Source organism: Haplochromis burtoni, unplaced genomic scaffold (genome assembly GCF_018398535.1).
Source record: "Haplochromis burtoni strain Fernald_Lab_line unplaced genomic scaffold, NCSU_Asbu1 Contig_41, whole genome shotgun sequence".
NCBI classification, from domain to species: Eukaryota; Metazoa; Chordata; class Actinopteri; order Cichliformes; family Cichlidae; genus Haplochromis; species Haplochromis burtoni.
Window position 1 is genome coordinate 2,165,959 of NW_024582402.1, and position 6,634 is coordinate 2,172,592.

The 6,634-nt window shown below is 43.5% G+C and overlaps 1 protein-coding gene across 2 annotated transcripts in view; it reads left to right on the plus strand.

Moving 5' to 3' along the window:
• The first annotated feature begins 560 nt into the window (after positions 1–560).
• LOC102294424 (neurocan core protein) overlaps positions 561–6,634 on the plus strand; it is a 64,754-nt gene continuing 58,680 nt past the window's right edge. For both annotated transcript variants that reach the window (XM_005920471.3, XM_005920470.3), the window contains exon 1: positions 561–1,016. The gene's annotated coding sequence lies outside the window, so the exon portion shown is untranslated. The remainder of the gene's footprint in view (positions 1,017–6,634) is intronic.

Consider the following 6,634-nt stretch of genomic DNA (forward strand, 5'->3'; position numbering starts at 1 on the left):
GAACTGCTCTTCTGACTTGATCACTGACAGGAATCAGTGTAGGAGCTGGACCTGTGGTCAGACAGCCCCAATGGCCAAGAGCTGCCATCAGCAACAAACCGCCGACTGCTGCTGGGTTTGTGCGCACCCCGTTGCAGCAGTGAGATGTTGCCAGGTTGGGAGATTTGTCTGATGCAGCCGGTTAACAGTTAACATTGCTCAGCATTAAGGTCAAACCCTGCAAACGTTAATTAAACGGACAAGAGCCCCAGCTTGTCTATAATAGGTGGCCTGGGGGTTATACGCGTAAGCACACAAGTTCTTCCATTAAATGTGTGGAAACACGAGGTGACACGAGGGTGTTGGGGTGGGTGGGGGTTAACTGATGGTCAGACTGTCACTGTGAGCTTACGGGTAAATTTAATTCGCAGACCCCGGATCAACCTCGGAGGTTTATATAGGAATCGGATTATGGTCACATAAACTACATCCCTTCTCCTCTCTCCTCTTTTCACCCCCCACTCTCTCCTCAATCCCTCCCACCCACCCACACCGCCACCCTATCCCCACTCTTTGAATGGGGGGCGCTGGAACCGTCTGCCCGTCACTGCTTGCCTCTTTGTTTAGACCGATTCCGCTTCTCTCCCTCGGCGTTGCTGCTGGCGAGGAGGGGGGGACGGAGGGAGCACCTTGCTGTCTCTCTCTCGCTCTCTCTCTCTCTCGCTCTTTCTCTTTCTGTGTGAGTGCTCCTGCTCCGATCTGGCACAAATCGGCGTCTGACGGGATGACCGGCGCATAGGCTGCTGCTCAGTGAGGAGAGGATAATGTTGAAGGAGTGAAAAGTAAGATCCGGAGCGCTTGTGCAGACACTCGCCCTGGTCTCTGTTCTGCCTCTGCAAAGTGCTGTTTCACCCTTGTTCCGTCGTTCGCCGTCTCTGCACCCCTCTGGGAGCTTTGGAGAGCACCTGATCTGAGGCGCAAAGCTTTGCTTTCCCTAGGACTGCACCACTGAGGCGAACCTTGGTTCGGTAGACACGGTAAGAGAGAGAGAGAGAGAGAGAAAGGCAAGAATACAATGTTTTTCGCTTGCATGCTTTATGAAATCAGTCATTTGGTCAGTGTGTCATGTCTCAAGTCGCCGGGTAGCCGGAGGCGGCTGAGACCGCTCTGCTGCGGGAAGATGCTTTGAAGTGTGCGTTTCTTGGCTTAAAAAACGCACTTTTAGAGCAGCTAGAAGAAAAAACCCGAAAAAAAACATGGGTACATTTTTCTCACATTGCTCTAATTATATGCAAATACAATACCAGAAAGTATTAAAGTATTTTTTTCTTGTGGACCAATCAATGCCTTCCTGTTCGATCACACCGTCAGCTTCTGAGAGGCGCGCAAATCGCACCCGTTTGGGATATCTTTAATTATTTACAGGTCAAAGCTTTTAATATTGGTCTATATTTACAACCCATGTATGTTCATGCATAAATCATCAACTCAGCGAGTAACCTCGTTAGCGTGCCCATTACATGGTTTCATCTCAGGAGAGCTTGTCTTCATATCACGAGAACTGGTTTACACGGGCGCAAAAAACCTTCTTAAATCTTAATCTACAGATGTCAGAAAGAAAGGAAACCAGAAGGTGAAGGCGCCTTCTGCCGGTGATGCAATTGTAGAAGCGCATCCGAGCTCTTGAACAGGTGTTTGTGAAATCTATTATGTAAATCAGAGGCTTTTGGTGAGCAAACAACATGTGCTGAGTGACTGCCAAAATCAGATCTCGTGGTCCATCTCCAGAGCTGTCACCTGCGCCTGACATCAAAGATCCTCCGTGGAATCTGAGTTACTAATGATCACAGGGTCTGCTTGTCAGTATGTTATCTTTACACTGAAGTACCCCGTGCCAACTTTGCTTTGCTTTGCTGAAAATATGTGAGAAGAAAAATGAAGCAACAAAAAAAAAGTGTCGGTAAAAAGATGGATTGCCTGGTGCCAAGTAGGTGAACAGATCTTAGAGGGTTTTATATTGATGAGTGCCCACTCTGTAAACAAACACTGGCATGTACAAATCACAGTGAAGGAGGAGAACAGTTTAAGTCACCTTGACGAATGAGCTGTATTGTCTGAGAATATGAGAGCCCCTGCAGCCCAATAAAGCCCATTCTGTTTCCATTCACCGCCTCAGCCTGGAGGAGTCCAAGTCTTTTCTTCTTTTGCCTTGTTAGTGCGCCCACCACCAGCTGTGTGTCAGTGCCATAAAGCAGGACGAGGTTAACTAGGCAACGACACGTTATAGAGGAGCTCAGGAAAATGTTTGCAAGAGGCTACAGAGAGGCAGAGAAGTGGTGCTTACAGGGTGAGAAGAGAAAAGTGAGGAATGAGGCAAAGAGGCTCAGCTGAAAGTTTACAGCATGCATTTTTCATCCTGTCCGGATCTGTGTGTGTGTGCTTGAGAGATTGTGTATGTGTGTGTGAGTCATCCATGAGCCCTGGCACGCATGCAGTAGTTGCGTGTATGTTTGCGTGTTGAAGTGTGTATGTAGATGAGTGCACTCATATGAGCAGAGGGATCAGAGAGCGGTGTTGTGAGGAAGAAAGGGGTCTGATTCTAAAATAGAGTACGAGCTCAGTTCAGCTGCCTCGCTGTCTATTTGCTGCACACTTTGCACTCATTCAGCCTCTGTATTGTTTATCGTGTATTTCTCTGTGAGCAGTCTGCAATTTAAGGAGCCACTTTGCATCAGTGGAAGATGGAAAAAAAGAGGCTCATATGCAATGCTTTTAGAGATGCTAGAGTGTGATTACTCATTGCATAAAACTAGTTCCAGCTTTATGTGAGCATTTTTCTGCTTTTTTTGTCTTGTGTATGAACATGAGCTGAATTTCTGTAGTTTGGCTGGGGAAAATAAACAATCTGCAGAAGAATTTCAGTGTTTTTCTGCAGTTTCTGTGGAGACAAAAATGAATTATTGAAACAATCACTAAGTTATTTGTAGCTGAGTGACAAACATCACTGTTTTTCCAGATGTTATAGAACTGCAGAGTCAATATCTTTGGGTTTCAGTGGGCAATCAATGAAACTGCTGTGTTTCTTTTTTTGTGTGTTATTTTCTGATGAAAATAATCATTATTAAAAGCCATGCTGGTCTCAGCTCATGTGAATTTGTTTCAAGAGCCTTGCTGCTGGCATATTTGTCAGTGAAAGCCAAAGGTAATTCTCAGTCAAGGTTTGATTTTATTCTCTATGGTTAGAAAGTGCCAACTCTAATATGTCACTTAGGTGATTATGGGTTCTATTCCCCACTAATACAGTGTTAATAGCTAACAGAATGGGACTATATAAATGCAAATGAGCGGCAGCTTTGCGCTTATAGCGGCTTAGGTATGATCAAAATAAGCTTAACTTGGAGAGAGCCACGGGCTTGTTGCTGTATGATTGTGCATCTATTAAAAGGTTCTGATATTGTTTGGCTCAGAATGTGATGGGCAGTGTTTTAAACCTGTTTTTGATGTTTTTTAAACTGGATTTTATAAGCAACGGACTCATCTGTGAACTAAGCTGTGAACCAAAATGGGAGCTTTAACGATCTCTTTGGGCTTTGTGGTCCGTGTGGAGCCAGGAGGGGAATAGGTTTGTGGACTAACAATGACTTTACAGTGAATGTTGTAAAAACTGTCTGTTTTCAGCACTGGACAGCTCCCAAATCTCAGCGCTCGGGGACCTAACTGCAAACACTTGGGAAATAGTGCAAGAGAAATGAATACTCAGTGTTTTGAGGTCCTTGGATTGGGATATTGTCGAACTCCATCACTCTGCGGAATATTGAAACCCTCTCTCAGCCTGTGCACCCAGCAGCCAAAACCCAAGGGGGATTGGGCAAGCCAATCCATCAATCAAATTCAGTCTATAGACTGGGAGGGACTAAAGCAACCCACGAAACCAATCATTACAAGCCTAGATGGGACCACAGCTGAACAGCTCACCCACACAAAGAGAAGGGCCCTCTCTTTGTCTTTGGCCAGGGGCTCTCCTTGACGGTCTGGTGGAAGACAAATGTTTGGTTTCACAGATGGATGAGGAGAAGGTCTTGAAGGCAGCACGGAAGTTTTAACAGCCCCGCAACACAGAGATTAGAATATCTTCCACACGTTCGCTGGTTAATGCAGTTATGTTGTGATGTGTAACGTCCCCCCTGTTTGAAATATGTCCATTCAGCAATTCTTTGCTGTTATTGTTAAGTGCTGATGTGAGAATAAGCTGATGGCTCAAGACTCTCCAGGCATTTGGCACTGGTGACAAACACTTGGAGGACAATACTCTTCCCTTCTTCTTTCCTCGCCTAGTTGATATTCCACAGACTCAGCACATCATTAAAGACGAGGAATCTTCTTGGATGATGTCCCACCAGCGTGTGGGTCTATTATTCCATTTCATTTCACAGCTACTCACTTTTCTGACCACCTCTGGCTGCAGAACTGAACTGTGGTCATAAACGGCGGTCTGTTTACGGTAGATCCGATGATGCAAGGCGTACACAGAGGGCGTGAATGTGTGGAGGTTCAATATACTACAGAAGGTAGCACCTGATCCTTTGTTAGCATTGTTCCTCAGAGCCAACCTCAGAGGCTTCACCTTTGACCTGTGCTCTCCTTCAGACACAGCAGGCTTCAGCATGCTAACAGCCTTTCGATGCTTATATTTGACCTTTGACCTTTAAATCATTACTCATTTGACTTACAAAACATTTCCGTGTGTAAAGGTGCTTCTTTCTTTATGATAAAACGGAATAAAGGACTGTAACGTGAAAGGTGCTGTTTGCAGCCTATTTGAGCTCATTGCTGGTTTTGTGCCTGTGTTTTTATTTTGCTTTAATCTCAGCAACAAGCAGCAGAGAGATGGTGTTATTAATGGAGGATTAGCCTGATAATGGACAGAGATGGACAGAGACTGAATATCAGAAACATGAGGAAAAAGTAAAAAGTATCAAGTTAGCGCACTAGCAAATGTTACAAATAGCAAAAAATGATACGATTTCAAGCTGAAACTACGATTCAGTAAGTTTTATTTGGTACAGCAAGTATCTAATTAGTACCAAGTACAGCAAAATGTAATTATTTAAACTTACTTACTTAACTGTACAAAGCCTTGAACCACCCCTCATTTCTGTGCATTTTGCTTCCAAGCATTTAGACTTTCTCGTAGTTGTATAAAGTGCTCTTGAGCAATAGTTCTCCAGGCTTTCTGAAGGTCATTCATTCAGCTATTCCTTGGCTGCTTTTTCACTCCTTTTCAGTCTTTGTACGTGACCATTTTCAGAAGAGTCAAGCATAAAAAAGGCACCCGACTCAAGGGATGAATCACTGTTGCTCTTACACATAGATATAGACAGACAACTTAGCAACAAACCAATTTAAGATTGTATCTTTAGGGACTATTTTTTTACTAGAAGCCTGTCACCAAACATGTAATTTGTTAACGTTTCTTAAGTTGAATCTACAAAAGATAACACAGACTTGACATGGTACTTTTTGGAACAACAAAGTGATTTCCAAAGAGTTATTAGCTGAAAACTTGGCACTGTGTGCAACGTGCCCTTAAAAAACTATGAAAACTTCGCCATAGCAGATGAAGAGTATTTCCAACAAAGACCTGACACAGAACCTGAGAGATGCATCTGGCTCTTCAGTTGATCCGTTTGCTGTTCACTGAAGCCTCATCAGCGATGGTCTCAATATAACATCCTTCAAGAATCCTGGAGAAGTACTCCTGAAGACTACAGACAAATCTGTGTCGAAGAATAAAAGTGGTCAGACCAAGTATTTACTTCAGGCTTGTTACAATTATACAAACTCTGTTTTTGCCTTCTATGCTGTAGGTTTGCACGTTTTAATAAATCAGTACAAATATTCCCCCTTTTCTAACAAAACATAAAGAAATAAGAGGCGACTCCAGACTTTTGCACAGTACTGTAGCCAGTCATAGTGAGATAGTGAGATTTGTACCTACAAATCTTGAGTCTCTATCTCAAGATTTTTATTCATTTTTTCATCATTTGGCCTGAAGTCTTCTGGAATCTACAAGCAAATTCTTCTCCATTATTTACAGACTTTACAGTCACAATATTTCTCCTCTGATGTTGATATATTTTGATGCATTTGCTTCAGAGCAGTGATTGACTCTACACAGAATCTGCTGTTTGCTGGTCTTTATTTTCCTCTGAAAGCTACCTTACAATGCTCCACTCTCACACACTTATAAATAATGCGTCTCCCTCGTATGTTAATCAAATGCATTTAAATGGACTTTTTTGTCCAACTCGCAGCTGGCTGACCAAATTTCTCTCTCTCTCTCACACACACACACTCACACCAACACACATATGGCAGTGACAGAAAGAGGCTGAGAATGAAGAGGTGGAGAGAGAAAATGAGCATATCTGAGATCATCTGCTGCAGGTCTGTTGAGTGCAGCTCCACAGCAGCTTAATAACACTACAGGAAGGTAGGAAACAGATGGATGGTATAAGAGCTGTCAATCTCTCTCAGGTACCTACAAATCACTGGCGACACATACATTAAAGAATTTCCTCTTTGGTACCTGCTGCATGTTGTCTCACTGAATAATTCACACACACACACACACACACACACACACACACACACA